The sequence below is a fragment of the Protopterus annectens genome, chromosome 14.part0 (assembly GCF_019279795.1).
Source record: "Protopterus annectens isolate FY-2018-M chromosome 14.part0, PAN1.0, whole genome shotgun sequence".
Lineage (NCBI taxonomy): Eukaryota > Metazoa > Chordata > Ceratodontiformes > Protopteridae > Protopterus > Protopterus annectens.
In genome coordinates, this window is record NC_056748.1 from 766,167,301 (window position 1) to 766,195,201 (window position 27,901).

The following is a 27,901-nucleotide window of genomic DNA, read 5'->3' on the forward strand; positions in this document are numbered from 1 at the left end:
AAATATGTATAATTTTGTGCCTCAGTTTCATTTTCAATTCTGTGCGTTGGCCTTTCTGTACCTTCAAAGGTATTTACCAAATGCCTGCCCCCTGTCATACTGTTCTGCATGCTCTGGAGCATAGGAGGATATGTATGGGTCCACTTTTATATCTCGAAATACTGAAATCCCGAATGTCAGTATTTCGAAACTAAAATGTTGAAACCTCAAACAAAAAAAAAAACACACAATCACGAACACTCACAAAATCGAAATTAATGAAAGCAAAAAAATATCCAACCCTCCCCCAAAAATAACACACAAACAGTACATAATTAAAACACAACCATACATTTCTGCAATGGGGAACAAGCCCCCTTCACCCCCATGCCCCCGCTACTTATATATATATATATATATATATATATATATATATATATATATATATATATATATATATATATATACCAACTCCGAGGTTGTGCTAACTCAGAAAAAAAAAACACAAACGCACTCTTACCTGCCCTACACTCCCATTGCAGTCATATTTACACACACTAAGAACACCCACAGAAACACTACACACGTACTCAAATCATCACATATAACACACACACACATACAGTCTCAACTACGTACCCCAACCTACCCCTAAAATTCCCCACAAAAACTAAAAAGAAACATTTCTACCCAAGACCCTTAAAAATTAAACACTTACCTGAATCTCTGTACATAAACAAACATTGGCCCCATAACACAGTACCCTTAAAGAGATAGTACACAATCACATACATACCACACTACCGCTATCACACATTCAGGAAATTGAGATTCGACAAAGTGCAGTTTTTCACATTCTAGTCTTGAAATACTGAAATTCGAGATTTCAGTATTTCGAGATATAAACGTTAACCTATATATATATATATATATATATATATATATATATATATATATATATATATATATATATTCCTTCCCAAGATGAATATCCTAGAGAACTCTTCAAGAAACATACTTCTTCAAGATCTGAAGCTCACCATGAGTCGTTTTCTTCACCCCAAACTTGAAAAGCTCTGTCCTTCTACAGTCTCATTATCTGTTTTTCCTAGGCTGTCTTTTCAACACAGTCTCCATAATGGCATTTTTCATAGATTCATAGATAGTTACTGGGTTAACGACTGGGGGCGTGGGGTGGGGGTGGGGGGGCTTACTAAGCCTAGCCATGTTTTTCCAAAAGAATAATTATTTCCTGTATCCAAATAGGACATTAAGGGCCAGGCATTTATAAGCTACCTCTTCCCATAAGGGACATGGGTGACAGGCCCGATGTAAATTTTCTATTCCCCATCCACTGGTATAGATTGCACTTACACTGGGTAATAGACAAAATTAGCTTCACATGGATGGAGAACTTGTTCCATAGGCGGGGCAGTCTCTGGGTAGAAGATTCATAAGTGTGGGGTTTGTGGATGCCTTATAAGCCAGGCACAGATCACCCCTCAGCAACCTATAGGAGACTGAGTAAAGGGAAAAGGCTTTAAGGCGCTCTGCATAAGGCAGGTTTGTTACGCCTTGTACTCTTTTTTAAGGAACCTCTTAGGTCGCTCTAGTTGCTACATATGCCTGGTCAGGTACATACCAAAGGAAGGATTGTAATCTTTGATTGGTCTGATAATGGAGGAGTACAGTGGGATAATGACCTCTTTGGACCTAGATGCCATGCCCTTACCTGTAAGTTGCACAACATAAAAGGATTTCCTTACCACTGTGGCCATGTGGTGGTCAGAGGTAACACTACTGTCTGTCTGTACCCAGATCAATGACCACTGCATCAACAGTTAGGGGTGTATTATCAACATAATAATTAACCAGGATGGTCGACTTCCTAAAGGGTATAATTATGCATTTCTTCACATTGAGTTTAAAACCATGGCTTTAGCACTATTTGGTATTCAGAGGTAGACCTTCTTGAAGAATGATGGCGTCTTCAGGGAGTTGATGATAACCCTCAGCTTGCAATCATCTGCAAGTTTAATCAGCCATAAACCTTCAGAATTTCCTTCCATTTCAGAGAAATAGATGCCAAAAAGGAGTGGGCCCAGTACCAAGTCCTGTGGCACTCTGCTAGTGACTGGCCTCTTGGTAGAGGTGGCCTCACCTGTTTTGACCTCCTGGGTCCTATCAGTGAGCCAGTTGGCTATCCAACGGGTGATAAAAGGGTTTATACCTAAATTAGTGAGCTTATCTGTAATGCCTAAGTGGGCTATTTTATCAGAAACCTTGGCTAGATTGTGGTAAGCTCTGTGCATAATCTTTCCTTCATCCAATGGCTTGATGACCCTCTCAAAAAAGTCCACCAGATTAAATAAGCATGACCTTCCTTTAACAAAGCTGAAATCCCGAGTTTGGTGGTTGCCTGTGTCCTCATTTATCATGTCTATGATGATTCTTTCCATGGCCTTACATGTGAGGCTGGTAAGATTTATGGGCCTGTGGTTACCTAGATCAGTGGTTGGGACTGCTTTGTAAATGGGGAATGGCTGTAGTCATCTTTCATTCCTTGGGCACAAAACCTGACTGAATGCTTCAGCTGAAAGGACCAGAGAGGTCATGTTTCATGCTATTTATTAAACATCTTGGGTTGTTATCGGGGTTCATTGATGCAGTATTTTTGGCCTTGAAAAGTGCATTGATGACCTCTTCTTTGTTAATGGTTGGAAGAAGGATTGTGGTGTACGTTATTTTCTTTGGACTTTCGTGGGGGGGGGTTTGAGATGAACCTCCTCAGGACAAAGATGCAGTGTTTAATCTCTTATTTTCAGCATCTCCTTTCCCTCAGAATTGACCCCAGTAATCAAGATGTTAACTCATTACATCTGAGTGAAGCTTTCAGATGCATGTGCAGTTAACTCCTTCTGATGCCTCTAGGTGTCAAATATTACTTGTTCATATTTGCATCAATAATTCCAAAACCATGTTATGTACAAGTTTTAAAATACTTCATCTTAAAGCTTATACAATGGCACACTCAACTTCATTAATATTTTCCTCTCTCTAGTGCAGGTAAGTAGACATTAACTACTGTTTGTATAATATTAATATATATAGATATAATTTTCATATTTTTCTAAATATCTCAATAACCAAGTAACACAGACAGAACTCCTTAACCTAATATGAAAGCTCTCAGCTAGATGAATGAAATTCTGCTGACAGTATGTGTGGAACTGGAGTGGTTGCTGAGATATTGTAAGTTCTTTACAAAATATTTCAAATATAATTGTTACTGTGTTTACTGTGACTTATAAAATTATGTTTATGACCTAGAACCTATAGAATACTACCAATATAAAAATAGTTTGTGCTGAAGAGTTTGCCATTTATACTTCTTTCATAACCCCTATGGTGCCAGAGATATGGATATTTGTTTGAAATGTGAGGACATAATTTGATTCTGTCAAAAGGCTTAGGCTCCGCCTATTGGAAGTTACAGTGCAAACTTCCTGACCTCCATTGGAGTGAATGAGTTTAGGACCATGTGGAACATGGCTACACGCATACAAATGATATCTTTTGCAAGACTCCAGATGAGGAAGATTCAGTGGTATCTGAAATCTATTTGGGCACTGCTCTGCCACACCCTGAACTTTCCAGTTCCTTTCCTGGCCTTTATGAAAATGGAATTCCTTTAGATCATCCAGATATCACTCAATCCAGGAATGCCATTTCTGTTTCCCTCTCCTTGCCAAACATTTCTATAGATATTTTAGAGCTGGCATGAGGGGGCATGTTCTATCAAAAGGCAAGACAGGAACAACCACATAAATGTCAAGAAGATGAAAGCCTTGGTGTTGGCTATTCAGTCTTTATATCACCTTTGGTCTCCCTGAACCCTCCAAATGCTCACATACAATACCACTGTAATGGGACAAAATCTTCTGTCTTCAGACTTGCCAGATTATTTTACTCTAGAGTTCCATGCCCAGAGGTCCAAAGAATTGATACTCCATGTCAGCCTTATGGAAAGGGAAATTCCTTTATCCTGTTTGTCCATTTCCTCTGATGCTGAAGTTCCTGTTCAAAATCAAAGACAATCCAGATATGCTGATCGTAACCCTCTTTTGGCCCGGACAACATTGATTCTCCCTTCTTTTCCACCTGGCCAAAGGCAATCATCGCAGGTTACCTCACAGGATGAAGTTGTTCACACAATAGAAGTGCTCTCTCATTCACCAAGTCTTGCAACCCTAAACCTGACAGTTTGATGGGTTTCTAGTATCATTCAGGCACCTGTTCTTTGAGAATGTGCTTCAGGTATTGCAGGAGACTAGAAAACCTGCTACAAGAAAATTTTATGTTTCCGAATGGAAGATAATGTGCATGTGGTGCCAAAAGAAATTAAAAGCAGGGCCCTTATCATATTCTACTATTCTTTTATGAGCTGCTCATTTCAAGACTGGTGCATTATTCCATTAAAGCACATCTGTCAGCTCTCTGCCTTCTTGCATTGGTATCCATTTCCTTCGGCTCATTTTGAAGTCATGCCACTAAGAAAAGCTAGTTGTCCTCTTGGGACATGACATATTTTGAAAAAAGTTGACTCTCTCTCCTTTTGAGCCCACTTTTTCTTTCTCTGTAAGATTTTGTACCTAGAAGACTGACTTGCTGTTAACCCTTGTGTCAGCAAGAAGAGAGAGTCACAAGTCCTTATGGCTTCTCCGTCTTTTCTCATCTTTCACAAGGACATGGTGTCCATTTAAAATAATGCTTCTTTTATGTATAAAGTTGTCAATGAATTGCCTGTAAACCAATTTATTAACTTGACTATTTTCTTCGCCACTCTTCAAAGTTAGGTGTAGAGACTTTTTCATTCCCTAGATGTTCGTAGATAGCTCAGAGTATATCTCAACAAAACTAAGGCTTTTAGAAAATCTGATCAACTATTTATTTATTTTTAGGATAAAAAGCTGGGTTACCCTGTTTCTAAATAGACCAATGTCATATGGATTTCCTTGGCTGTATCCTTTTGGTATTATTCATGGAAGATCCCTTCCAGACCAGGCCAAAGCTTACTTTTGTACCAAGGCTGTTGCTTTTTCTGGTGCCATTTTCAAGGGTTTGGAGTCAAAATCCATTTTGGAAGGTTGGTCTTCCATTCACACCTTTACAGAACATTATAAAATCGATGCTCTCTCTAAGACCAGAACTGGTTTCTCAAGGTCTGTCATCCAGAGAATGCTGCAGACCAGTTCCACTCGTCAGCCTTCCTCCCAGATATTCTAAAAATCTTTGGGAATCTTCCTATATGTAATCTATGCTGCAATAGTGAAGGACATTGTACTTTTGTGTAAAAACTTAATATAACAGTACACATTCAATTACATCAATATTAAGAGTATTGGCTCCCTTGTCCTTTCCCCATTTTCTTGTATATTTTCTTCTTTCTTGGCTGAGGAGGACCTGCTACACATTCTTCTTCCTGTCATGTTCTAGTTTCCTATCTCTTTTTTGCCTCCTTTAGTTCCTGGTCTGGTACAAAAAAGTCCTGAGGATGTTTGCACTCATACATCTGTTATGTACTGCTTTGTATTCTTACACTTGGGTAATGAGTCAGACATGCGGCATGAGAGGAAGGCGCACAAGTTTTAGTATACTGACTAGCTGTGTAGTATCCTTGGCAGAATATTTCCCATATGTATGCAATACTGCAAACGTGATCTCCTCATACATTTACCTTGTAAGTTCTTACACTGCTGTGCTTTATCAAGGCTGTCACACTTGTTAATATTTCATTTTTCGGAATACAGACTGGCTGGAAGGCCAACCCTGTAACTGTAAGTAAAATTGTAAGAAGAATAAGGTAGAAGATATAGAGTCTGGGCTTAAGTCTAAATCTTACCTCACTTCGAAGTCCACTCACATTTAGGCACATCATCTTTTAGTGAGATGACAAAGCTTCCCTTGTTTTTTCGAAGACAGCCAGCATCCACCTTTGAGAGTGAAACTCAAGGTCAAGTGCCACCCAGCCTCCTGCTCTTGAGTAGGCAGCACTTTGCAGAATGAAGACAAGCTATTAAGTGGTAGATCTGTTCTTTTAAACTTTAGTCATAAGGATTGACTCGCTTCATGTCCCACAGGTGGAATAACACCCCAACTCTTCTCTTACACACTTCTGGGCCCTTAAATATTGCCTTCACAGTGATGAATTTTGAAAATAGTTTTGAGAGAGATTACTAGGCTATTGGCTTGAGCCATTACAAGCTTAGCCAATATAACCCAATTTTACTCAATATATGGCCCCTAGGGGCAAGAGGGTGGCATGGATTTGTGCCTATGTCTTGAGTATGTTACAGATTTCCATTGTCCATAAGGGACATAGGCTCGCTATCTTGGGTGTGAATTTACGATTCCCCATCCATTCATCCCAATTGCATTTGAAGAGGGACAGGGAAGGCCTCTGCTCATTGTGAATAGGAAGCCTGTTCCAAAAAAGGGGCAATCTGAGATGCACATCTGTCTCTCCAGCACATTTTGATTGCGCCACTAAGTTTAGATCCCTAAATTGGGTGACCCTGATGCTGTTTGACTTGCAGATGTGTATCAGCTCCATCAGGGCTGGATATTTGAATGCCTTGTTGGTTATCCTTTAATAGTTAGCAGGAAACAATGTAAAGAGATAGGGATTTTAGCCTGTCTGCATAAGATATTTTGTTTACACCCTGTATTTTCTTTGTGAGGAACCTCTGAGTTCACTCCAGCTGCTGTAAGTGCCTAGTCAAGTACATTCGAAAGGGCTCATTTTACTTGCTTTATTGGTCTAATAAGGGCTGAGTACAGTGGGACTATAATATCCTTAGATCTGGATGCCATACTTTTATTTATAAGTTGTGCCACATGGAAGGACTTCCTCACCACTGTGTACACATGGCAGTCAAATTTCAGGCTACTATCTATCTGTGTGCCTAGATCTTTCACCTCTGAGTCTAGTCTTAGGGCTGTACTGTTGGTGATGTAATTTGCAGGGGTATTTGACTTCCCAAAAGGTATGATGCATTTCTGCACATTTAGTTTTAGACCACGGTTTCTGCACCAATCATTTTTCTGATCTAGACCCCCCCTGATGGATATTTACAGTTGTGGGGAATTCATTGACTGACCCCAGCTTGCAGTCATTGGCAGGCTTTGTCATCCAGAGGTCGTCCACATTAGCCTTGACTTCAGAGAAGTATGTTCCAAACAGGAGTGGTCCCAGCACAGAGCCCTGTGGCACACAATTAGTAAATGGCCTCTTGCTAGAGCTGGATTCACCCATTTTAACCACGTGTCCTGTCCATGAGCCAGTTTGCTATCCATCTGGTAACATAGGGATTTATGCCCAATTTTGTGAGTTTATTTATAATACCTGAGTGTGGAATTGTCAAATGCCTTGGCCGGGTTGAGTTAGGCATTATGTATTATTTTACCCTCATCCATGGCCTTAGTGACTTTCTCAAAGAACTCCACCAGATTCAGTAGGCATGACCCACCCTTGAATAAGCCAAATTGGGTCAGGTCCAGCCTTTAGAAGTTTCCTATGTCTTTATGTATTATTTGTCAAGTCCTTGATTATTCTTTACTAGTGAAATTTATGGGTCTGTAATTTCCCAGGTCAGTAGATGGTCCCCGTTTATGCAGAGGGGTGACTGTTGCTATCCTCCACTCTATCAGGACAAAGCCAGTCTGGAGGCTGTAGTTAAGTAGAGATACTAATAGGTCTGGTAAGTCCTGATTTAAGCTGTTTAAGACACAACCTGGTATATCGCCAGGCTCCATTTGAAGCCATGTTTTTAGCTTTAGAGAGCGCAATGGCAGCCTGTTCTTTGGTGATAATTGGCAGTGGAATGGTGGAGGGTATTTCTTGGGGGAGAGTTGGGGATGATGGGGAGGTGAAATTTGAGATGAATTTGTCAGCCAGCAGATTTGCTATATCTAGTGGCAGAGTGTAGGTGATGCCGTCTACAGCTAATTCCACACATTGTTGGTTGTAGTCCTTAAAATTGCGGACATAACTGAAAAATGCCTTATGGTTACCCTTAGCTTTGGAGGCTGTTTTTACCTGAAAGTCTGATTTCAGAAACTTGACTAGTTTTCTGATTCATTTGTTTATAGAGTAATGAGGGAATGTTTGCTTTATTGTGCACATTCCCTCTTAGTTCTCGACAGGATTTTCTTTCTTTTCTTGTACGACTTAATACTAGAGGTTCACCAGGGTGGCTTGATTTTGCTGTTTCTATGCAGTTGTTTATATGGTTGTGCAGGGCTTTTGTGTATGCCTCTGCATAGGTTTCTTTGTTTTCTGGATTTGAGGGAGCTTGGAAACTAGCTATGCAGTCCCTTAATATGGGGTAATTTAGCTTAGAAAAGTTCTTAAAGTGTTTTTTGGTTAGGTGGGAGGACTAGCTTTACATTCATTTCAAGGGAGACCGCTTTGTGATCTGATCTTTTCAGTGAGGACATCACACTGGGGGGAGGTGCAGCACTATCCTATATTTGTAAGTACTACATCTAGGATATTTGTTCCCCTAGTGGGAGTGCAAACTAACACCTCCAGGCCATTTGAATTTAGGTTCATAGGTTCATACTAGGCTATCTGCCCTAGGGCATTTATAAGCCTAGCCAGAGTGTGTTTGGCTTTCACCACCCATTTTAAATGAATTTTGCTATGCCCTTTTTCAAGGTTAGTATACTGTGCCTCTGTCCAACAGTGACACAGAAGCGATACCCGGGGTAAACCTACTATCTCCCATTCACTCATCAAGATTCCTCTTGAAGAGAGTCAATGAGGGACTCTGCCTAACCTGGGCTGGCATTTTATTCCAGAGTGAAGGGAGCCTCTGGGTTATGAATCTGTCCCTCCAGCATGTCCTATTTATTTCAGTGCTGAGGTTTAAGTCTCTCGAGCGCGTAGCTCGATGGGATTTGGATTTTCTGAGGTGCAGCATGTCCATTAATTCCGGGTTGGACATGGCTTTATATGTCAGGCACAGATCGCCTCTGAGCAGGCGGTATGCCACTGAGTAGAGCTGAAGTTTCTTTAACCGGGCAGCATATGGCATCTGTTTGAGCCCTTTGATCCTCTTGGTGAGGTACTTTTGGGGTCTTTCCAGTTGCTGCAGGTGTCTGGTAAGGTATGTCCCAAAAGGGGCATTTACAAAGTCAAGAAATCTTTGAGCCTACATGTTGGTAGTTGTGAGTGATTCTAGCAGCCTCAGGTATGATAAATGGGTTTCCTGATTCATGGTGGGAGATCTGTAGCAAGCAAGAATATGGTAATGATTTTTCCCCTGGTTAGTTGGACATGGAGTAGCTTAAGCATGTCTTATTGTTTGACCAGCCTTGAGGTGTGCTTATCGTGATAGATACACCTCTGTCTTTTGCTCTTTAATGTTCTGTGGGTGGTCAGAACGTAAGAAAAGTGTTATAGCCATGTACTGCTGGAGTGCTTTCCATGGCTTTGAACCATCTTTCAGTAACTGCACAGACGTTAGCATTCTCCTGGGTGAGGAGAGCTTCCAGGGAGAGAAGTTTTCTTTTTGAAAGTCCTAGCATTGAGCAGTAACACCTGTTGCTTGTCCTGAGTAGCTTGTGTTAAGTTAGAAAGTTTGTCTGTTTGACAATGCCTAAAAAAGGCACTATAGGGGTGGATAATGTTTTGATCAATATACAAAAGCTTAAGAGTTGACAAGTGAAGACCATGCCTTTTAAAGCAGAGTGGCCTGTCAACCATGCCCTCCTAGACTGACAAGTATTAGACCCCTTTGAAATAACACCAGTAGCTAACCCAATTGTTGAAGTCAAACATTTTCTGCTGGTATTGTAGCATCATTCTTAGAGATGGTGGAATGCTGCTCAATGCTAGTCTCATACATGTCTGTGACATATTCTGAGAGCTCAGTCATGTCTTTCTTCATATAGTTATTATAAGGAGTTACATCTTGGGTCATTCACACCCACATGGACTATGGCTGTGTCATACTGTTACTTAAGGGTAAGTGACCTGAGTGATTGCATGACGTGGTGGATCCTGGCCACTGAGAGGCAACTAACTGTAATCTCCTTATCCAGCCTGGTAAGAGGGACATCAGTGTGTCTGACAATGGAGTTTCCTATGACCAGAATATTGGGTTGTGGAGTATTTTGCCTTATGGGCTTGGTAGTTGATCCACAGTGAGATGTGGCTGTGCGTGTTATGATGGAAATTGTCTTATTTGTGTGCATACAGGTTTTCTGAGGACTGCCTAAGAGGCCTTTGAGGTTTGAATAAGTTACATGTGAGCACCTCCACATATGTGAGTCTATGCATGTGGTACTTTGTGGGTATAGCAAGTGATGTGTGTGAGTCTCTGACAACCTTTTTGTTGCTTTTTGTGTCTGTATGTGAGAGTCTAGCCTCTGGTGTCAGTATGTAACTACATCTCTCACTTACTGTATTTGTCTGTTTGAGAATTAAATGGCTGTCAGTCTAAGGTAATTATTATATTGCCTCAGAATGCCCACATCCACCAAGCTGGATGCAGAGATAGCAGGAAAGTGCCCATCCATGGTTGCAGGTCCTAATGTGTACTTGCAGGGGATATGAGTGGACTTTGTAACCTGACGAGGGAAGGGTGCTTGCTTGGTGTAATCTGCAGCTAACCTAACATGCGATGCTGCCTAGTGCCCAAACCAGATGCTCTCTGAGCAGCAATAGTCCTGGGTGCTATAATAAGGTAAGGTAGACCTAAACATTCCTAACTAAAATGTCTAAATGCTGCTCACTGTGCAAACTAGTTGCCTTGTGAGTAACACAGAACTGAGGTAAAGTCCTGAGGTGGTTTTTGTACAGAAATTTCAACTTCTGGTGATTGCATGTGTATAAGACACCAGTCACCACTGCTGGGCGAAGAACAGCTTCACTCAAACGTGATGCTTATATATGATCAGAATAAAGCAAGTTTTACACTAACTGTACCCTAAGGCCAATCAGGTAAGCTTGTAGTGTACTTTCCACCAACAATTCCCAGCAAAGATAAATGAAATCATCTGTCTCCTGCCACAAGAGTGCATACTTTGACCCTCTCAATGTAAAATGACTGGTTTGGAGCCCAAGTGTTAAGGAACCACAAACAGATGCCTAATACTAAGAAGCACTAGATACAATGCATTTCAGTGAAGAATAACAGCCCTTACAGCAGTTTGAAAATGCAACTTTAAACTTTAAAGAAGTGCAAAAAAAGCAATACATAGCACAGAAAACTTTCACAGTATAATGAAAATAAGCCATGTTTCCAGATGTTTGCATCTGTACAAGGGAAAGGCATAGCGAGGAACTCCATGCATGTATGCCGAATTTATACTAGCAGTGGAGATACAGAAAACTGACCACTGAGCCCTCTAGTCTATAAAACGACTACACTTAAAGCCCTTTTTTGTGCTTCCCAACTCAGAGAGGCCAGGTAAATACCTACTGCCTCTAGATGAATAATCCCAATCATGCTAATGTAAAAGCACTGTAAAAGTGTCCAGAATTAAATGCTACCACAAACAAACTTAAAGTTAAGGAATGGCAGTAATTCAAGGTAATAGCATTATACTTTAAACAGCTTATAAAAGTGTGATTATTCAGTAAAAGTACTTTGCTTTGCAGAAATGAGCCAAGAGCCACTTGTGTGCATAATTTATAAAAGCACTAAAAATGAGGTAAGCTGATTAATAAGCCCCCAGCAAGTGATACAGCTACATGCAGGAATCTCTAATGTGTTCCCCCAGCCTTTGCAGACCTGGGTACTACCCACTGCCACTAGATGGAAAATCGTCTTCCCTGTTGATGTAAAAACACAGAAGAGAGTTTGCTAGAGTGCAAACATACAGTACTTTATGCAACAGCTAGCTAGATAATAAATTCAGAGCAAGTGAATCAGTAGAACAGACAATGAGAGGCAAAATGCACTTTTTTTTCAAAATAAGCACAAGGAACGGCACATAAATAAATCAGGATATAATCAGCAGTCTAGAAAGGGAGGAAATTATAAAGCTCAATTTACAGTAAGGGTGGGCAGCTTAAAAATCACAAAGTTCAAAATGCAGCCCAAGGAATGGGGCAGTGAGTGGGAAGAATAACCAGGTGGGAGTCACCAACAGTCCTTGTAGATTTTGCTGGGCTTAAGTTTTATAAGAAAAGACAAATAGACAGATATTTTCTGTGTATTTAAGCATCGCTCACATAACAAATTAACCAGTGGGGGGGGAAAAAGTGAAATGTGCAGCCTGGGTAATATAAGTGTCTGTCTGCCACATAGAGCAAAAACATCAGGCCAATCAGAGCTCATAAAACAGAAAACAAAATGGAACAATTTGTATTTATTTATTTTATTTTATTTTACATTTGTTGACTGGGAGAATCAGACTGGATAAATGCCCATTTTCAGCGGAGGCCCTAGGAGAAAAGCTCCAGAGTTTGTAAATATACAAAGGCAAATAAACATATACAAAGTCGTTTCACAGATACAGAGGCCAAGTACAAAACATAACATTTTAAAAGTACATTGAGAAAAAATATTTTAGCTGCAAATTGTAGTAGCAGGACAGGTTAGTTGTATGTCCAGTAATTTCTACTTGAATTAATGAGAGCATGTCTAATTTACCCATAGATATGTGTACATTTACAATATTGTGTTTGAGTATGATGGTGTAAGAAAGAGGTGGGGAGTGCAGTGAGTAGTATAGAGCTTTCTGGAGTATAGTAGAACTCCTGGCAGATGAGGGTTGCGTATTGAGAATACTAGTACATGCAGTAAGTACTTTGCTGTACCAAGTACCGTGCTGTAACAAGTGAAATGGAAACCAGCTCTATCTGCTTAACCAACTCACAGGAAAAGAGAGATTTACTTTCCTCACCAGGCCTTGAGTCTTATCAGAAAAGACATGGCCACAGATATTCTTTGTGTATTTAAGTATCACTCAAGAAACAAATTAACCAATGGAAAAAACATGAAATTTAGTATATGGTTAAAAATGACTGAGCGGGTGCAGAATAGTATCACGCACTGCTTGAGTTGTATACTATCTTTGCCAAGTGTTTTAAAGCTGAATCATGTCATCTCCTTTGCTAAGTAGGGGTGTTAGAGACCTCAACACTCTGCTTCTCTTTCTTTTGGTAAGAGTTAATATCCACAAACATGTTTGGTCTGAAGTATCTATTCATCTATAAGTTTGAGACCACATACCTTTCACTACTTGTCTCAGTATACTCATTCAGTTATCTCTGATGGATCAAGCTATGTAGAAGCTCAACATTCTAACTATGGTGTAAAGGAAGTATGGAGAAGGCCTTTAATACTGCTACATCATTAAGGTTCTATATGTCCAATTACATATTTGGCTTTTACATTTGATATGAAGTAGTTTACTTCATTTGGTCTTGAACCTGTGGGAATACTGATCCGTATCGGATCCGAGCCAGCAACTTTTACTAGCATCTGCTCTGAGCTCCTCCCCTTACCCATAATACACCTCCACTACCTTCCAACCCCAGGTCTCGTTTGCCGCGAATAGCTTATGCATTATGATCTCTTGACCTCCAGGTTTTCAAGTGGGTAAAAAACTTTAAAAATATCTCTTTTCTTTAAAAATCTTTAGATAGTGATAGAATAGGTTCCCCTTTCTCGACCCCTCACTTGGTGCATCGAGTTATAGTTTTTTAGGGTAGTTAGCTTAGTCTGAATAGTTGTGTGGATTTTTTGCTTCCCCTCCCCCCTCAGTGTTTCTGTGTGTGAGTGTGGTGAGTGGGTGTTTTCAGAGAGAAAGAAAATAACATTTTCTCTCAAAAAATTTAGTTCTTCTGACAGTATGGCTGATGAGCCTATTTTCAAAAGATGCACTGAGTGTGGCCATAAATTATCCCCTGTGGATGGCCACACTCTGTGTGTTATGTGCTTGGGCATGGCCCATCTGAGTATAGACTGCGCTATATGTGCGGGGTTCAACCCTCGCGCCATTAAAGATAGGAAGGCCAAGATGGCCCTGAAAGGCCTTCTTCCCCCTTCAGAGACTATTGCCTCGTCTTCTGCTTCGGTCACAGCGGCTGCTGTGGCCCGCCTCTCCTTCTTCTCTTCCCCTGGCTTCTCCTCCCTCCCAGGCTGGGACTCAACCTCCTGTACAAAAGCCTGTGAAAGCAGAAAGGAAAAGGGGCAGAGAGAAGGAGAGAGAGAGTCGAAGGTGAGGGAAAAGCAAAAGAGGTCTCCGGACCTCCCTTCACCTGTAAAAACCTTACAGATCCGTGACTCCCCTCGGCTCCGATCTCCGAGGTTCTCCCCGGAGCCGGAGGAGACACGCTCAGGTTCTAGGACCTTGGTGCCCCACCTGCAAGGTCGGAGTCCATGGCCTTGTCGAGGTCCACCTGTTCTTTGTCTGAGGTCGATATGGATAAAATGATGGCTCATCCTTACTCAGATCCAGATGGGGGTCTTGCCAGCCCCCTAACCCTCAGGAGGGGGGAGCTCACTTCCTTTTTTTCCAGCTCATATCTCGTTCTCCTTCTCCGATCCATCCATCAGGTTCAGAGTATTTGGATCTGAGGATGGCTTTAGTCAGGAGGTCGGCGCCGATGGTACCTGCTTCCTCGACGCCAACAGCTGCTTGGAGCATGTCAGATCCAAGCCACTCTCAGAGCCAGAGCTTGTGTGTCAGATCCGAGGGAGTGAGACTTTTTTCATGAGCTCCGCCTTTGTCTGGTAAAGTTCCCTCACTTGGAGCTCCGTCCACTTCGGGCCCAGCTCCGATTCTCTCGTTGGAAATGGGGAGACCGGCCTCCTTATTAGTTTCTCAGGAGGTTTGCTGTCCAGCGTTCGTGGTAGAAGGGGTTCTCTGCTGGATCGAGACCCCTAACTGCCACCTCAGACTCCACCCAGAACCCCTCGTCTCTTGCTACGGTCCCCATCATTTTACCAGAGGAGGCACTTGGACTCCCCCAAGTCCCTCACCAGGGATACGGACTTGGATGATGGAGAAGGTTCCCCCAGGTCACCTAAAGAGGATGTCTCCTTTAGAGACATCATGGAAATCCGCACCAGCGGAGAGGTTGGTCTGCTCTCAAACCTTCTTCTGATGAGTCCATGTTCCTGGAGGCTTTTGGCATGAGCCCATCAACTTCCTGGGTGTCCCCTCCCGCGGATCCCTTGGTGGATCTGGTCAACTCGCAGGCATGGAAGGAACAGGACACCATGGAACCAATTCCAAAAAGACCCGACAAAATCTTAAGTCCCCCCACAGACAGACCAGCATCGAACAAGGGCTCCCCCGTAGATGCTATGGTGGTAGCAGCAGCCACAAAGAAGGAACTTGCACAGGGGAGTTCCTCAGTTCATCCTCCTGACCGAGAGTCGTGGATGATGGACCACCTAGGGAAGCGGGTTTACGCTTCAGCTATCTTTTCGATTAAGGTGCTGAACTACCTGGCCCATGTCACCAGACTCCAGTGCAAACTGGTAAAGGAGCTGGAGGAGTCTCCCCCTAAGTCCATGTCGCAGGAGGACAGGGCTTTGCTCTCCGCGAGGGTGGCCACTTTAAAAGCAGTCTCCAGCACATCCATGTGACTCCTTTCACATGTTATGGAAAGAGAGGCTGGGTCCGGCGTGTCCATGAGGTGCAACGCCTGGCTCAGATTTGTCAATTTTTGGAACCCTTCAAGGCATCCTTTGCCATTGTCCTTTATGATGGCTCTACTCTCTTTGGTAAGACCGTCAAAGAGACATTAGTCCAGAGTGAGAAGGACAGGAAGACACTGCCATCGGGATCCGCTTCTCGAACCCTCAAAGGTCCTTTTCCCAGAACCAGAGAGAGCAAAAGAAGATGTGGTTCCGGAAGTCACAGTATTCCCGGGACACACTGGGCTCTTTTTCCCCAGAGGCAGAGGGGGACAGAATGGATGCCGGCCCAGAGGCAGAGGGGGTCCGAGAGAATTTTGGGTCTCGAGAACCTTTCTCGGACAGACCCGGGCAGCAACCCTGAGGGGTGGCCCAACTGCTGTACTCTGGAAGCAGTCGGGGGACAATTGTCCTTGCACCTAGCGGTATGGAAGTCCATAACATCAGACCGCTGGGTGCTTCAGATCATATCCAGTGGATACTCTATCCCCTTTGTGGGTACCCCCTAAGTCTCCCAGACACCTTCCGGACATACCACCCACGCAAAGGGAGGCAGCCCCACAGGAAATTTCCAAGCTGCTAGAAAAACGAGCCATCAAAATTGTCCCCCCAGATAAGTCTGGATCGGGATTCTACTCCAGGTTCTTTTTGGTGCCAAAGAAAACAGGGGACTTAAGGCCCATTCTGGACCTTTCTACCCTGAACCTGTCAGTTGCCAAAGAGAAGTTCCGGATGGTCTCATTACAGTCCATCATGCTGTACCTGCAAGAGAGCGACTGGATGTGCTCGTTAGACCTCCAGGATGCTTACTATCACGTAAAAAGGCACAGAAGCTCCAGGAAGTTTCTCCGCTTCCAGCTAGGAGTCGATCATTACCAATTTCGAACCCTACCCTTGGTCTCACCACAGCCCCCAGGGTGTTTACTAAAGTGATGGCAGTGGTAGCGACTCACCTGAGGCTTCAGGGGATTCAGGTCTAGCTGTGCCTGGACAATTGGCTCCTCACTGCTCCCACCAGGCATCTACTCTCCCAAACCAGGGATTATTTCCTGACTCTTGCCCTACATTTGAGGATCACAATCAATGCATCCAAATCACTCTTAGATCCTGTACAGGTGATAGACTACATTGGTGCCAGGATAGATACTCTTCAGTGCAAAATCTTCCTGACCTCGGAGAGAGTACAACACCTGATGATGCATGTCTCCCTGATCTACAACTCTCATCTCCCTATGGTGGAATCGGTATTGAGGGCCTTAGGCTTGATGGCAGCGACTATAACTCTTCTCCCATGTGCCCAGTTACACATGAGAATTCTACAGTGGACTCTAGCTGTACAATGGTCCCTGTTGGAACTGACATTGGCATATCCAATTCAATTCCGTTGAGTCTGTCGGTCATCCCTCATATGGTGGATGTGTTCTCCAGACATTTTGGAGGGACGACCCTTTGTTCCAGCCCCGGCCCAAGCCACAGTGACCACGGACACCTCCCAACTCAGGTGGGTGGGGCATTGTTCAGGCAGGACAGTCCAAGGCCTGTGGTCCCCTGTAGAGACCAGCTTGCACATAAAAGTGCTAGAGATGAGGGCGGCCCTTGTAGCATTGCAGACCCTTTATGCCTTTCTTCCTCTGGGAACGATTGCAATTCAGTCAGACAACATGTCAGTGGTCTGATATATCAACAAACAGGGAGGGACCAGATCTTACCCCCTTTGTTTTTAGGCCATGAGTGTGTGGGAATGGGCGATCTCCACCGGTCGCTTTCTCATTGCAACGCACATTCCGGGACAGTCCAACATCCTAGCAGACAGGCTAAGTTGGACCATTCTGATGCCTTACAAGTGGTCTCTAAATCTTTCAGTAGCAGAACAGATCTTACGCTAGTGGGGTCAACCTTGCTGTGATCTCTTCGCATCTCCTTCCAATGTGAAGTGCAATGAATTTTTCGCTCTGAACCCCCTGCCGGGGAAGTTCCCCAGAGATGCTCTAGTTCATGCTTGGCCTCGTGGTCTTCTGTATGCTTACCAGCCATTACCTCTTATTTCAAGGTTTCTACAGAAAGCTCGTCAACTGGAGAGCAAAGTGATCCTCATTCTCCCATTTTGGCCTCGCCAGGTATAGTTTCCCTTCCTTTGGTCTCCTTGGATCCTGGATCCCATTCAGGATCTAATTTCATACCCCTCAAGAGTGCTTCATCCGAATCGGGACAGTTTGAAGCTCACAGCTTGGCTGCTCCAGTTCCTGTGATTGCTAGGACCTCCTGGACTATCTTCCTCAGTTAGATCTATTTTGGTGGCTGCTCATAAGTCTTCAACTAGGAAGATTTATCACAGCAAGTGGAAACTTTTTCCTTTTGAGCCTCTCAAAGGAGTTTAGACCCTTTCATGGCTTCTATTTCCGCCATTCTTGATTTTCTAGCTGATATTTTTCATCTTGGAGCTAGTTCTTCTACTGTCAAAGTTCAGTTGGCTGCCATCTCTCATTTTCATGTGGGTGAGAATTCAGCCTCTTTAGCCTCTTCCAGACTGTGTAAAGCCTTTATTAAAGGCACCTTTTTGTTACGCCCCCCCCCAGTCAAAGATCCTATTCTCCCATGTGACCTTATTATGTTTTTTCAAGCTTTGGTCGCTCCGCCTTTTGTGCCTGCTGCAACAGCAGATCTGAAATATTTATCTTGGAAAATGGCTTTTCTGGTGACTATTACCTCTGCCAAAAGGGGTTTTCAGAATTACAGGCGTTGTCCATCAAAGTTCCTTACATGATATTTCACAAGGATAGGGTTTCCCTTTGAACCAGTCCATCCTTTCTTCCTAAGGTGGCATCATCAGTCAGTATCAATCAGACCATCAATTTGCCTGTGTTTTTTCCTAATTTTCTAACAAGATGGAATACAAACTCTGTTGGATGTTCATAGACAGTTACGATTCTGTTTATACAGGACTAAAAAGTTCCATAAATCTGATCAATTGTTTGTATCTTTCTATAAACCCTTTTTGGGGAAACCTATCTCCAAGGTCACTATTGCTAGATGGATTTCCTCATGCATCCTTCAGGTCTGTAAGGACAGAGGCATATCTCCTCCAGCTCAGGTGAAAGCTTATTCCGCTAGGTCTATAGCTATGTCTGCGGCCTTTTGGTCTAGTGTGTCTTTGGATGATATTTGTTTTGCAGCTACTTGGTCCTCATCTCATACGTTTATTTCTCATTACAAATTGGATTTGACTTCCAGAAGGAGAACATCCTTTGGTTCCGTGGTGCTATGGAATATCCTTCCATGAGGGCCTTCCAGGAGTTTAGTAGTTGGGGACTCTGTCCCACAGGTTGAAGTCCAAATGAAGTAAACTACTTCAGATAAAGAAGTTGTGTACTCAATATAATGTTCCATCTGAGTAGTTCTTCATTTGTCTTCACCCATCCCTCCCTCCTTCCCCCTGGACCTTGGCATATGAACAGCCTACGGGCTGCAGTTATAGGTCACAAGTATTTTTTCAGGTCGGGTTATCAGTATAAGGTTCAGCAAACACGATCTGGGGTTGGAAGATAGTGGAGGTGTATTATGGGTAAGGGGAGGAGCTTGGAGCTCAGAGCAGATGCTAGTAAAAGTTGCCAGCTCGGATCCGATATGGATCCGTATTCCCACAGGTTGACGACAAATGAAGTCGAACTACTCAGATGGAACGTTATGCTGAGTACATAACTTCTTTTTTTCCTTCTGTCCCCATTTTCTCTCTTTAGCTGTCCGTTTTTTGGCCTATTTTTGTTGCTTGATGGATGTACATTTGGCCATAGTTGCACTTAGTGGTACATTGCATCTTGTACATGCAATTTTTATGTAAAATCCTGTGGCTGAGAAAAGGTGTTTTCTTTTACTGTTTCTGCATATTGCTTGTTACCAGTCACACCATAGCAATCTGAATCATCCACTTGCTTTGGAATATTTTGCTACCAGGTTCTCTTGAAGGCTGCCAGTACTATTATAAATGGCTTCTGCTTCAAGAATATCTTATCTTGTTTTTCTATTAAAAGTATGGTCTATCTTTATATACGATAATCTGTTTTAGCAGGTCTGGGTGTTTTTCTTCTTAGGTATTTGGGTGAAATGCATGGTCTTTATGTGCAGTCTTTTCTGTTTTTTTTGTTTTTTTGTAGACTGCTACTACTTCTGGGAGTGGGCACTATTCATAGTTCTGTAAGTGGACACTACTCCTAGTTTGTTTTCATGACTGTGAGAAGAAAAGGTTGTGTATGAAAAGCTAGACTAGTAAAAATGTGAATGGGGCAGCCGTGCAGCCATTAAGAGTTGGTCATTGACATGTTAAAAAATGACCTGTCTCAAGAAGTGTGGTAACTTTTCAGGGTAATTTCCCTTCAGTTAAAATTTTAATATTTTCTTCCTTGAAGTCCAGTAATGCTTGATTTTGCAGTCTTCTACACACTGAGTGGCAGTGATTTTCAACTCCTAACAGTATATTGCACCATTACACAATAAGGACAGGTAATGTTCTGCCTTAAGAACAGTAAAGACTGTTTTAATGAATACAGTGGATTAAAAGTCAAAATATATTGTCTTTTAGGTACTGAGTAGTTAAAAACTAAATCTTATTTGCACTCATGACGCAACCAGAATTGAGTTCTCCTATCTGAACAGTCTCTCTGAAAATTAATACAAGGATTCTCTTCATAACAGAATCCCTTAACAGAAGGTAAAATTAAAAACATAGCAATCTAATTAAAAAAAAGTAGCTTAATAATATGTTGAGCAGATGTTTATAATCTGTTTTGCCTATTGTGTAGACTTAATAAATTCATTGTAAAAATAAAAAGTTGATTGTTTTTGGTAGAACAATAGTTTTTGTCTCAAGGAGCTGTCAACTTTTGTTTTGCAGAATTTAAGAACTTGCGGTATTTCAAAATGATCTCCAAATGCCATGAAATGGTCTAGTTACCCAGAGCTTACTGGAAAGGGAGCATTCTGATTCATTTCAGAATAGACACTGGAAGATGAATCAGCTCTTGGCAGGAACTTCTCAATTCACTTGACCCCTGAAGTGCTGCTTTTGTTTACAGATGATATTTTTTATGTTTGAATATTTGGAAATGTGTCGCCTTATTTTGCTTCGTACCCCATTCTCAGATATTTTGTAGATAAACGTATTTATTGCTTTGCCCAAATTTGTTTGTGTTTGCCATAAACAGATGAATCATCGTGTCTGGGTACGATCAAAATGAATGACTTCTGTGAAGAAGAGAAGAAAATGTTGTAATCCAACCCCCCGAAGGGAGCTTCTTTCTTTTCCATTTTCTAGCTGCCTGGAGCAGTTTGAATATATCTGAAAGCACACCTTCTGACTTTTCTTTTAGAACATAACTTGCAGCACAGCAGTGGGACAAATGGGCTAAGCCAAAAAAGGTGGTGTGACAGATCTTGAAGGACTTTTGTTGTGTTACAAGTCACTACAGGTTGGTATTCACATATGGAAGCAAGTAAAAACAAGCATACAGAATGAGCAGTTTGCAGACTGTTTGTGCTGTGAGATTCTGCTTTTTGCCATCTATGAGATTCTGCTTTTTGCCATCTTCAGAAATGTTACATCTTATCCAAACTCACTTAGGAAGAAAGTGCTTTTAAGCATGCTCTTTTTATGTTGTCATAACATCTGTTTTGAGCTCATAGTATTTGTTTTCATGTTTCTCTGTGAGTACAGAGTAAGTTTTTTTATCTGCATTTTTTGAAAATTTTAAGTACTTGGAAAACTGCATATTGTTACAAACTGTCATGTTCCGAACTCTACAGCAGCGTTGGTGTGGCTCCCTCTCTTCGTGTTTGTGCAAGCAGTATTTAAATCGAGAGCCCAAAGCCTATGCAGCAGTTTGGGTACATGGCAGCTGAGTGTTGTCACCATAACAGGCAGAACCCTCAACAAAGTCTTCAGACATACTGTAGATTATGTACTGTAAATGGGCAAAATCTACTTGGCTACTTAAGTATATACAGGGCTGAATAACAGTGATGTATTGTTAAAAGCTGCTTATATTCTGGTAATCATAAACATCTCACATTAGTGTAGGGCCTTTTTGTTTCACAGGAGGGAGGGTATTTATGTTTGTTTCCTGACGGGCACTGGAAGGCATTTAAGGAAATCCTGATTGTATGTGGGATTGTCAGAAGAAGAACAAGCACACATCTTATTGTGCTAAACATGCAATATTACACTTTATCAGTCCACAACTTGACACTATATAGAGGTTCTCTAAAGTTCTTTGCCCTAGCAGAAATGCATTATATTTAATCTGATTAGTTGTGGGCTATTTCACTGAAATTTAGAGGAAATATATATGGGCAGTCTGAAGTATATTTAACTTGTGTTACTTGGTATGGAATATAAAAAGAGTAGGGAATATTTATTGTAGGAATGTTCAGTAAATCAGATATATTTGTACTGTAATAAAACCTATTAACTATATCACATTATATACTATGTAATTCACACTTTGTGAAACTGTCTGTATTTATCACACCCCTGGCCATAAACTTGTGTATTTATTTAGGCATTTGTGTCTGTGCTAGTATATGTGTGTCTCTTGTGTTTTTACCCCAAATAATATGTGTATTTGAATATATGTATGATAGGAATTCAGAGTCATTTGAATATATAAATGCTGTTATTTTTACTAAACACAATTATTTCTCTGATTACACTTAAATATTATTTCTTTGATTATACTTAAATGTTGTTTCTTCAGTGTCATTGTTTTGCAGGATTACTTCAGCCATTGTTTTTCCCATGAGCTGGTTCCCTGCACATTGCTGATGATACTTTAGTGGTAAAAGATACAGCATTTCACTGTAATTAATAAAATAGAAAATACACTAAAATAATAATTTGCATAATACAATGTAATTTAATACACACTGGTAAGAAATAATGGCAAATCTCCCAAGATAGTTATTTGAGGCCACTTCAGGGATGCTTATTTGGTTTGAAATGATAGTGTTACTGGTATTGTATACTCATGGCTGTGCTGTGCCTTCAAGCATTTACAAGGACATTTAGTATCTGCTAAGATTCATTTTCAGGTTATCTTACATGAAGTTTCCTGTCCAGCAGGTGTAAAAAATAAATGTCATTTTTTTTTTCCATTTTCATAATTGTATTTCTGAATGTATAATCTCAAGTTTCTGTTTACAGTTTTAATAATGCCGTATATCTCCTGGAAAATCTGCCTTTCATTTTTATGTATTGCATTCTTCCCTTCAGTCATAGCATGCAAGAGCACAAGCTATTGTCATGTTTATTCAGACTTTCTAAATACCTCTAATATGACATCTAGATGTTCATCATTTAGATCACTGTTGCAGTAGCTTAAGCTGTGTTTGGGTTATATCTTTGCCCAGGATATGACCACAGGCCAACTTTCAGTGCTTTAGGGCAGTGGTTTTCAACCTTTTTACACGTGGGACTGGAAACAGTAGGAGAATTATTATGGGGACCGCTAAGGCAGAAATAAAAAACAATTAGAACCTATTAAAGCAATCACTGTTTGACTATTGTATGCCAAAGAATATGAAGTCTGAAACTTCAGTCCTTTTTATGAGGAACAGACCAAAAATATGGACAGTTGAGAGGTATGCTGCTTACCTCTTACACATACACACACACACACACACACACACACACACACACACACACACACACACACACACACACACACTTGCCCAGAGCTCTCAACCAAAAAGGGGCAAATCCAAAAAAATAATCAGGGACACTTTTCATATATTAGTATTGTTAACTTGCGGCATTGACAAAATAACAGAATATGAGGGAATATGCATTTTTCTAAAGTAAAAGAAGTCTGTAATTGTAATTATTGTCATTATTTATTGTGTAATTTTAATTACCTTTTCTCCAAATGTCACCACTTTTAGGTGGGATTAAGAGGGACAGAGCTAAAATTTCAGTCAAAATCAGGAACAGTTGAGAGATATACACCTACCTACCAATCTCCCTTGTACACACACACACACCCACCTACCCATATTTTACACACACACACACACACACACACCCCATACCTCTCAACCTCTTAGCACAAAAAAGTCGGGACAAAGCCCCAAAAATAGGAACAAACTTTAAATATTGCTCTCTCAAACTTATTTAGTTGCTAGAATAAAAAGTATTGTGTTATTGTGAATTTTCTGAAGGGTATGAAATCTGAAACTCAAATGCCTGTTATTATTTATCTGTTCTCATGGATTTGTCACAATAAGCCCAAAAAATCACAGATTTTATGAGGAATAGAGTAAAAATAGGCAAAAATCTGGACATTCTGAGGAAATCTGGACAGTTAGAGAGAACCTGTCTCACTCTTTATACACACACACCTACCTACGTCTTACACACTCACACTTACTTAATTCTTACATATACACACACACACACACACACCTGTCTACCTACCACTTAAACAACCCCCCCACACACACACACACACACACACACACCTACCTCTGTTTGTAGTCTGCATTTCAAACGTCTTCTGGAATTCAAATTCTGTGCGCACGGAAGATGAAGATGTAAACAGCAGGTTGCACACACCTGTCGCGTCTGTGACCGGATGCAAAGGCTGTTCTCTTAAAGAAGAGCACCATTAATTAAAAAAATGTCTCCCGGCCAGAGGCATCCCTCCCTGCCAATGGGCCCTAGTCTTTCACTGACCAACATGAAATTTTTGCTGGACCAACTGTTGAAAAATACTTCTTTAGGGCACCTTCCACATACTCAAACTGCTATTGGCTTGAGCAGAGGCATATTAAGAAGCAGTTTGCACTACAGAAGATTCAGATCTTTAATGCTGCTGAAGTGCTTCACCTCTGCTGGCTTTGTGGAATTGACTACAGTCTAGTGAACCTTTCAGTGTTGGACAGATGAGTACCCTGCTGGGGCAAACATTCCACTACATAACTTTTCTGAAGAAAAGCTACATTTATTTTCTGTGGAGATTTTATTTTTATGATGGGAAATATCTTCACTGGACTGTCTTGCTGCCTAAGGAATTTTTATTTATGTAATGTTTTTGTGAGAAAATTTATGTAAAAAATTATTTTTTGCTCACATTTTCTACATTTTAATTTAGAGATAGGTGTGTGGGGCAAAGTGTTTTTGTGGCCTGTCTTGTAAATTTGTAACTCAGAACAGTTAGTTTCTTTTCAGAAGGTTTATCAATTCACTTGGGCTTTGTAACTGACTTATGATGCTTTCTTTCCATATTGAATATGAAGTTGTCTAACTCTAGTTTTGCTCCCCCTGTTTGCAAGAAGAAGAAAGTTGATAGGGAGTCTTTGGGTATCTGTCTGGCATGTTCACTACCTCAGCTGCTGGTGTGTGAATCTTCTGTGACCAAAACTGTTCCTTGGACCACTCATCCTTTGTACCCATTCCCTCTGATGTAGTTCCTTGTAAAGCCTGTATGGACCTGGAGATTGTCTCGTCCTCTGTGGCTGTAGGGTAACCCTCACAAGGCATGGTAAAATCACTGATCTGATGTCAGTTTTCATTTGTTCCTCAATGGATGGGTTTGGATCCGATACTCTGATCCGACTCTGCCGTTACACTAGCTCATGGCCTCTGACAAACTCTCAAGCTCCTTTCCCACCCATAATGCACTATTCCAAACGTCCCTCCAATCTCCTTTGGTGCTTTCACGTCTAGATTCGGTCGACTGTAGCTCACAGGCTAATTTATTAAGATAAGTTAATTTTCTTAAAAATTTTTTCTTCAAACTCTAGTTTTTGCTAAATCTCTTTTTGTTAGAAAGCTTAATCTATTCCTTAAGTGTTTTGTTACCTTTATTCACTTTTATACACTTGCAAATGTAATCTATGCTACCATTGTTGTTAGGCCTTTCCTACTCTGTTTATCTTTTCGCTACAAGGGTATTGTATCCCTCCAGTTTCTTTCTCTACTTGATAAAAAAAAAAAATCTGTTACCTTATTCTTACTGACCTTTTCTTCCAGTTGTTCTTGTTGGTTATAAGATTTTCACTGGCTTTTTCTTGTTGTTGCTGTTGGTTATAAGATTTTCCTTCTTACAATATGTCTGAGAAAGGATTTAATAAATGAGTGATGTGGGCATAAAATGCCCTTTTTAGATACCCGCACTCCATGTGTTTATGTTTAGGGTCTGAACATCTTGACCAAGATTGCGACATTTGTTGTGGTTTCAGTCCAAAAGCTTTGTCTGAGAGAAGGAATAAATTAATCTTAAACGGGTTGTTACCAACTCCTTTCTCTGAAGCCATATCTGGAGTTCAATCTCCTAAAATTAAAAGTAAGAGCCCTTCAAAAAGGTCCAGATCTTTGGATTCCTCTGTTTCTACATCATCAGACCCAAAGAAGAAGAGGGAAAAATTGGATCTGAAGTCTCCTGGGATCCAGACAGATATGCTTCCAGTCCAATATCCCTGAATCAGACGATACATACTATGAGTCCGACATCCTTGGTTCCCAGTCCCCAGACTGTTCGCTGAGCATGGACACAGTTCCTTCCAGGGTGCCCTACCCTTTTCTCGAGAGGCACGCAAAGTCACCTTTGGTGGTATCCTATTGGTCCTCCAGGAGTCTCACTGAAGCAAATGTGAAAAGAATGATGAGAACATTTTATCTGAGCAGTTTTAGAAGGGAGTTCTCACGGTTCTTACCCTTTCAAGTCAGGAATACTGTCCATCTACCACTCCACCTTCTGTGGCCCAAGCTGTGGTTTTAGAGTCATTGGATCAGAGCATTCCAGGTCCATCGGGGTTGGATCCGAAGAGAGTGTTATCTTTGGATCTGAGTGTTAATCTGAATGCACTGACTCTGACATCTTTGGATCTGGGGGACACTCAGAGCCAAAGCTTCCAGGTCAGATCCAAGGGGATAGAGTTGACTCTGAGGTTTTTGGAGCTGTCTCTTCCCCTTGGAGCTTCTGCAGTGGAGAGCTCAGCTCTAGTTTCCACCTCTGGTGGATTGCTGTCGATGTAGAGGGAGTTGATGAGACAGAAACTTCCTTTGTCAGCTTCGTTGTCTTCATTCTGTCCTGTGCAGTCTGCTTTTGAGATTGTGAAGAGGATTTTTTCAGTTCCAGTAGGTCAGGCTGGTCCTTTAACCTTTTACCCACCCTTGACCTTTCAGATGACTCTGCACCGTGACCCTCAGCATTCTATACCATGGGGACAGCCAACACAAAGTTTCCAATCTATCCAGCAGGGTATTGTCATCTCTTTCAATACTTTATGGGTCATCCCACCGAAGAAGTCCGTAGGAATAGGAATTGCAGGAGAAGGCACTTGAACTCTCCTCAAGAGGCTATCACTGAGGTTGCAGTCTTCAGTGAGGGAGAAGGGTTCCCAAGTCACTGACTGATGAAGTCTCATTTGGAGACATTCTTGAGATTCTTAAACAGAAGGGCAGTTGGTCTGCCCAAAACCCTGCTCCTGAGGAGTCGGTATTTCTGGAAGCTTTCAGGACTGGCCCATCTACCTCCTTGGTAACTCTGCCCGCTGATGAACTTATTAGTTTGGTTTCTAGGTGGGCTTGGAAGGAACCTGATATGAATGAGCCAGTCCCCAACAGACCAGACAGGATTCTGGTACCACCACTAGGAAGAGCGTATCGGAGTAAAGGGGTGTCAGTTTATGCAGTGGTCATGGTACCAGAAGGAGGAACTCCCGTAACAGAGTTCCACTGTTCACCCCCCCTAACAGAGAATCTAGGGCACTGGACAGATTTTGGAAGCAAGTTTATGCTTCAGTGACTTTTACTTTCCGATCATTGAACTACTTGGCACACTTCACGAAACTGCAAATGGACTTGATCAAGGAACTTTCAAGTTCTCTTTCAGGTACTACTACTGCAGAGGCTTAATCTTCTGTGGCTGCTCTTCGTTCTATTGCAGATTGGTCCATGGGGGGTCATCTCACATGCTGCAGAAGGCACCTCAAGGGCTGTGGGTTTGTGTATTTCCATTAAGAAGCAAGCCTGGATGCACCTGTGTCATTTTTCTGAGCCCTTTAAGTCATCCTTCGTCAGTGCTACTTTTGATGGATCTTCACTGTTTGGCCTAACTGTAAAAGAGACACTCCATGTGTGAGAAAGATGGAAAGACCCTCTGTTCAGTGGGAGTGCATTTTTCAAACCCTCAAAGGACCTTTTCCAGGAATCAACGGGGAGGTCAAAACATGTGGTTCAGGAAATTTAAAGGTCCTTTGCAGGGCAC

The 27,901-nt window shown here is 41.6% G+C and overlaps 1 protein-coding gene across 1 annotated transcript in view; it reads left to right on the forward strand.

The window, feature by feature from the left end:
- The window catches only part of BTRC (beta-transducin repeat containing E3 ubiquitin protein ligase), a 2,835,508-nt gene extending 2,812,717 nt beyond the window's left edge, over positions 1-22,791 (forward strand). The window contains exon 16 of the mRNA XM_044056496.1: positions 20,533-22,791. The gene's annotated coding sequence lies outside the window, so the exon portion shown is untranslated. The remainder of the gene's footprint in view (positions 1-20,532) is intronic.
- Positions 22,792-27,901: the final 5,110 nt, after the last annotated feature.